Here is a 7,484-nt window from a genome sequence, read left to right on the forward strand (position 1 = left end):
TGATAGTACATAGAGCTGCTGACTTCGTCGTGATTTCTGTCTTCTACTGCACGTCAGTGATGCATATATAATTAGAATCATTTGATGCTACTTTCCTCCATTCCATCTGAAAATCCTCATAAATGATGAATCCAGATAGAATGGGCTTGTATGATACTTTTCATGATGTCTTAAGTTTGAACAGTGGTAAGAGTGAAAGTAGGAGGAAATACAAAATGAGTTTTTTGTTCTTATTGTTATCCACGTCTGTGGTTTGGTCACCTGCGCAACGATATAAGTTCGAGGTTATCAGATGTGGCCGCAATCTGCAATTTACGGTATACGCTTATTTCTGCACTGTTAGTCTCTCGAGTCGTCGTAAATTGGCCATGTATGAGTAGGTTAATCAATTGACTCGGTCATGTTGGACATTGTTGGGATTAGGCTAGGAGGGCTTGAATAGGGTTGCGATGAAAATTAGGTTACTTTTTAGAAGTTATTCAACAATCTAAGTAGAAACGAATAATCGAGCAGTAAATTAAACACATGACATATTATTTTACGTGGTTCAACACGATGCTCATATCCACGGGCTTTACCCTTGTGACATCGATCCACTATCTGAGAAAGTATTGAACTCTTAAGTTTGTCAAAGCTCTTACACCCGATCTCACAAAAGCTTAAACAAATACGACTCTTAGATATTCTCACACTCAATCTATCCTAAGCTGAGAATTCCAGCCATATTACTTCACCCTGATTTCTAGGTTTACAAATCAAATTGAATTGAAAAAGCATAAAGATGAAAATATGTCTCTAAACAATTGCGATGATCTTCAGTAAGATGATGCCAATGTCGCTGCAAAGATCCCCTATCAATTATAGCATGTACCTCTTCTTCAGATCACAAGGAGAACCAAGAAAAAAAAAAGCTCCAATCAATCTACCCAATGAAAAACCCTACTTTCTATTCTCCAAGCCCTTTTTCTCTTCTATCTTTCCTCCTCAATGTCCAATCTTTGCAATAGCACTTCTAATATCACCAGGAAACATCCTTAGGGGTCCTTGTTTAGATGTACAAATGAACAGTTCAGATCAAATCCAAATCAAATAAGAAATCTGAAAATAGCCACTCGATCATTGATGGTCTAAGTTGATCATCGATGGTGCAGTGATGACCATCAATGATTAGTGTTACCATTGATAATTTTAACCACTCTGGACATTTGAATCATCGATGGTGGCAACTGATCATCGATGATCCATATGGTTGATTCTGATGATTAGTGTTTTGAAATCAGCTATTGAGCTGATTCTCGACACTGATTGCCTTGTTATTACTCAGACAAAATATATTGTATGGATAACATGCTAACAATCTCTCTCGTTTGATAATAATAAACTTGAAAATTGAAAAGACTATATTGAATTATTTTAGATATATAGATAGTGAAAGTGCACATTCACTTTCATGATATAATAAAAATATTATGCAATGCTTCCTCTACATTTGTGTATATATAGGAAATGTGAAGTACAGGTTTATCAAGCTTCCCCTAACACCAAGATTGCTGTTCAAACACAACTTTTAAAAAATTTCATCACAAGAAAGGGGGCAAAAAGCTCTCCCACTATTTCCCTTCTCCCATGTTAAGTCTATTTCAATCACTTCTCATTTCTTAGCCTTTTGTTATTATCAAAATAATAAACATGAAAAATACATTTTACTGCATGAATTTGTTGTGCGTAGCGGAAATTTCAGCAGAGTTTCTGGTGCACAATAAGAAAGAAAGATCAATAAGAATTCACGTCTCACCAAGGAGATAAGAATCTGAAGCGAATATCTCAACAAAGTGAGATATCGGCTCTTCCTCTCATCAGTTCTAGGATTGACTTGTCGAGAGATCCTAAAAACTGAGAATACAAATAGGGTTTACAATCTCTCAAATCTAAACCCTCAAACAATCTCTCAGATCCCTCACACAAATACTCTCTCAAAGGGATACTAAAACCAAAGAGCAGCCGCCAGAATTAATCCTCTGCTTTTGATCGCTGCCAAAGGAGAAGTCGCTGAATATTTTTTTCTCCCCTCCGACTTCGCTCACAAATTTGCAGCCACCGCCGAAATTCCCAATCCGTGTTCGTTCCTACTTTGCACACCTAGGCACAAAACCCTATGTGCTATTTTTATAGCAGCGACTAGGTTCGTGGTCTTCGGGTGGGCTGTACTCGAAGATGTTTGTGATCTCTTCACGCCGCATTGAGAACTTTACATGCTGCTCAATGTTGTGGCCCCCACCCCCACGTGATCTCTTCACGCATTCACAATTCTTCACCTTGGTGAAGTTTTTTCAAAACTGAGTCGACACCAACCAAACAAAATATCTCACTTGCTGCTTCTCAGTCCTCAACAAGTCAAGACCCAAACGGGAGTGCGAACACTCACCCAAACGTCGGTATCTACTCACCAAATTGGCTGCATCATAAAGACTGACTATGTATACTCTTGCCCAAGGAATCAAGCCTTCACGTAGTTCACAAACGGTCGCGAACGACCTTAATCCAATAGAAGAGTTCGTAACCCTTCTCCAATATCATTGACTCTGCGGCTGATAGCACCTCCAATGGCCTCAAACACCTCCACCTGAGGTGAACCAATGGCCATATCCAAACTATATCTATCAGCTGCACTCAAATCAACCAACTCATCATCTGCATCCAAAACCAATTGATCTCCAAACTGTGTCACCTCAGCTGGAATCCCAAACGTACAGAATGATCTGGAGTATGTGGAATAGTCTCCATCCAATGTGGAGTAGCATCACTCTCCACCTGCTGCAATATAACTAAGGTCTGTCCAAAACTCTCCACCTGCTGAGAGTTAATTGGCTTCCTCAACGAAGCCTCATCCAAAGTAACACAATGAGACTTATCTTCCAATAGAGTTTTACCTCCAATCACAGCAGTTGACAACTCTTTAATAGGATGACACAAATATATCGAAGCCTCAGTTCAGAACCTCTTCTGCAAACCATTGCTTGACCATAAACACTGATCCTCCTCCAGCAAGGCACGGTTCTCCAAATTTACCACCCTATCAAATTGCCCCAAGATTTCTTTTCCAACGAAGTATCTCAAAACGCCGTGAGCTCGGCTCTAATACAGAAATAGGTCCATCTTGTACCTCCCACCAAAATCAGAATGAAATACCTTCACCTTTCTGTCCATCTTACACTTCTTCAAACTGTTAGAGACTACTAGGACTTTCTCCAATGGGGATTTGGTTGCAACACAAATACACCTAGAACAGCCACCAACAAAGGAAACCAAACTCTTATTATCTCTCAATGATGCCTCCTTGGAAGGCCCCCAAACATCCACGTGAACTCCTCCAGAACGACCCTTAGCACGGTGAATAGAGGTGCCAAACTTCACCTCGGTCTTCTTGCTCACATCAATATGTTCACTGGACTTCAAACTGCAGGTCTTCGTACCATCTTTCAATCTATGCGAGGAATCAATACTGGAATGACCAAGCCCTAAATGCCCCAGTCTAGTCCAATCAATAGAAGTCGTCAGTTCTCCACCTGTCACTATATCTCTAGTCAAGTAATACAGGTTATTCCTCCTGACGCCCTTCATCACAATCCGAGAGTCTTCCACAATCTTGAGAACCATGTCCTCAATTCGAACATTCAGACCCTCTTCAACCAAAGCTCCAATCGAGATCAATGAGAACCATGTCCTCAATTCGAACATTCAGACCCTCTTCAACCAAAGCTCCAATCGAGATCAAGTTCTTTCTCAAAGAAGGAACATACCTCACATCATTTAACTCCCTAACAGTCCCGTCAAATATTTTTATACGAATTCTTCCTATCCCAAGGATCTGACATGCACGGTTATTAGCCATGTACACCACACCACTATCCAGCTTCTCAAAACTAAAGAACCATTCCCTTCTAGGGCACACATGATAGGTCGCACCACTATCCAACATCCACTCGGATTCCTTCGAATAGCTCCATGTAGGACTGATAGAAAGCGAATAAATAGAAGAGTCAGAAATATTACCATCCGATACGATGTTTGCTTCTGATGATGGTTGCTTTCCTTTTCCCTTCTGCTTATTCTTTATCCATTCGTCGAGCTTTGGACAGTCTTTCTTCCAATAACCAGTCTCCTTGCACCAAGCACACTGATCTTTTCCTACTATAGACTGTGACTTCCCATTCTTCCGGTTCAGATTATTTCCTCTTGCGGCCAACGCCTCTGCTATCGACTCAGTCGAAGTCTCCTTATCCTTCTTCCGAAGCTGATAATTCACCAGTGCAGCAGTGACCTCACTATACGAAAGAAATGCCTTCCCATTAATCAGAGCAAGGACGAAGGTCTCATATTCCTCGTCATGCAAGGGACTCAACAACAACAACACCTTGTCCTTATCTTCAATCATGACATCCACATTTACCAAATCCGTAAGAAGCTTTGTGTAGGTGTTCATGTGATCTCTAATTGAGGTTCACTTCTTTAACTGGAAACGATAAAGTCTCCTCTTCAAATGCAAACGATTCTCAACACTCTTTGTCAGATACTTGCTTTTGAGAATCTCCCAAATCTTCTTCGCAGAAGTCTCATTCATCACATCATATTTTAGATCTTGAGTCAAACAAGATCTAATCACACCACACGCCGTTCGATTCATCTTCTTCCAAACCTTCTCTTCAACGTTATCTGGCTTGCCATCTAACTCCAAGGTATCCTCCAAATTCTGCGCGTTCAGCGCATCCAAAACCTCGCATCTCTATAATCCAAAGTTGTTTGTGCCATTAAATTTCTTCACATCTATCTTCATAGAGTGGATATTCAAACTCTGAATGGTCTTCGCGCTAGAAGCACCACCCTCGACACCCGAAGCACCTTCTTTCCCTGACATCTTTCTCAAGGCACCAACGAACGAAGAATAGATCCAAAACTAAAAAGATAAAGTCTTTTACCAAAAGATCCTATCTTTATAACCAAACAAAGCCCTAGACGAGCTTCTAAAGCGATCTACTCCTCCAAATAGCCCAAGCGTAGCCCGAGCTCTGATACCACTTGTTGTGCGCAACGGAAATTTCGACGGGGTTTCTGGTGCACAATAAGAGAGAAAGATCAATAAGAATTCCCGTCTCACCAAGGAGACAAGAATCTGAAGTGAATATCTTAACAAAGTGAGATATCGGCTCTTCCTCTCATCAGTTCTAGGATTGACTTGTCGAGGGATCCTAAAAACTATTACAATGGCCACAAACTCAAACAAACCAATTTTACGTGGTTCGGCAAACTGCCTACGTCCATGGGGCAAGGAGGGGGGGAAAGAGAATACAAATAGGGTTTACAATCTCTCAAATCTAAACCCTCAAACATTCTCTCAGATCCCTCACACAAATACCCTCTCAAAGGGATACTAAAACCAAAGAGCAGCCGCCAGAATTAATCCTTTGCTTTTGATCGCTGCCAAAGGAGAAGCTGCTAAATATTTCTTTCTCCCCTCTGCCTTCGCTCACAAATTTGCAGCCGCCACCGAAATTCCTAATCCGTGTTCGCCCCTACTTTGCACACCTAGGCACAAAACCCTATGCACTATTTTTATAGCAGCGACTAGGTTCGTGGGTCTTTGGGTGGGCTGTACTTGTAGGCATATAAAATTGCTTATAGGTCCCTTAGCATAGCTCGGCACAAACCGACGAACCAACGAGGCGACGAGATCGACGAATCGCACGCAAGCGACGGAATGCATCCATACGCGGTCAGGATCAAGCCAAGTGTTAAAGAATCAACGAGTCATCCAACCGGGGACAGACTCAGACAAATCACGATCGAATCAAGATCAGTTTCGGACTCGAACTCAGAAGTGGATTTACTGCCAAACAAGGTGGCTCGGCACAGTGCCGGCCACCCAGAGGTGGCCGACAGTGGCCGACGGTGGCCGACGTTTCTCTGTTTGCGGGCACTGTCCTGAGAGCCTATAAATAGGCCTAGAGATGTTCATTTTCGAGGGTTGGAATTTCAAGAGCCGAAACTCTGCCGGATTGAAGAGCGAACTCGGAGCTTTGAAGACTTGAAGACTTGCACATTCGGATCTGATCCTCGGCGAGCATCCACGTCAGAAAAGGCAGGATTTCGAGAGGAAGAAAGAACAGATCCGAGATCTACACGAGATCACACTCCAGATCTAAGCTTGGTCTTAGATCTCGAGATCCGAGCGATTATTCCCTTGGTGGACTAATCCCTCCCGGCTATTATTCCCTTCGTGGAATAATACCCGTCAAATCGTGTAGATCCGACCGGATCTAGATCGCGCGGTGGTCCACGGATTAACCCCGGCGTTGGCAAAGAACCCACACAAGCGAGCGACCGCAAAACAGGAGCTCGCGATTTGTTCGACAAATAAGGAAACAAAGTTGTAATTTTTCTTATTTTTCTTTGATTTAATTGTAACCGGATCTAAAAAAAGACCGGATCTTTTGTAACCCAAGATGACAATTATCTCAATGAAAAAGACAACAATTTTCCCCGCGAACAGTACTCGAAGATGTTTGTGATCTCTTCACGCCGCATTGAGAACTCTGCATGCTGCTCAATGTTGTGGCCCCCACCCCCACGTGATCTCTTCACGCATTCACAGAATTGACAAATAATATATTTATTTTCTCAAGTTAATAAAAGAAAGTGTTGAAAACCAATGAAGTCCCTTTCATGGAAGTATAAAATAAATTTGACTATACAAAATACCATAAAATATGAGGGAACATTATTAGATTAAAACATCCAAGGAGACCAAATACAAATGGAATTTTCATGTATCTTGTAAAATTCACAATAATGGGTTAATAATACATCAAAGATAATATAAACTGAGAATTATTTCGCTCAACTCATCATGCGAGATTAAGATATATATTCTAAAACAATACCGCGAGCAACTTACTTATAAAGTATATAATGCTTAGTAGGTGTAATGCCACCTCTAAACATGTGACCGTTCAATATTGGGCAGATACCTCTGGCACGTGATCTTTTTAATACATTTCTACTAAAGTGTGTGCGCTCAGTGGCATATTTTGCTGCACTCTTTTTGTAGATAAAATTGTGTCTTTGTTTGGAGTAGGCAATTATTATTTACATCTTTTACGATAGTCCATTTTTTAATTAAATTCTTTTCATGTGCCAGAGCATTATATATCCCTTTTTAAATCATATATGACCATTATATAAGTTATGAACTACATTTAGTTTACTTTTCTAAAATATGTATGTACCTCTACATAATTCAAGGAACATGCCACTATATGAAAAATAATCTTAATACATCACAATATACAGGTTGATATTTGTAAAGCCAAATAATATATTAACTATACATATAAAAAGACTTACAAAAATTTTCATGCACAACTTGTTGCACGGGGAAATATCTATATGTACTATCAAAAAATGCATGTAATATCTAAATATAAACA

The sequence above is a fragment of the Asparagus officinalis genome, chromosome 4, assembly GCF_001876935.1.
Source record: "Asparagus officinalis chromosome 4, Aspof.V1, whole genome shotgun sequence".
Classification (NCBI taxonomy): Eukaryota; Viridiplantae; Streptophyta; class Magnoliopsida; order Asparagales; family Asparagaceae; genus Asparagus; species Asparagus officinalis.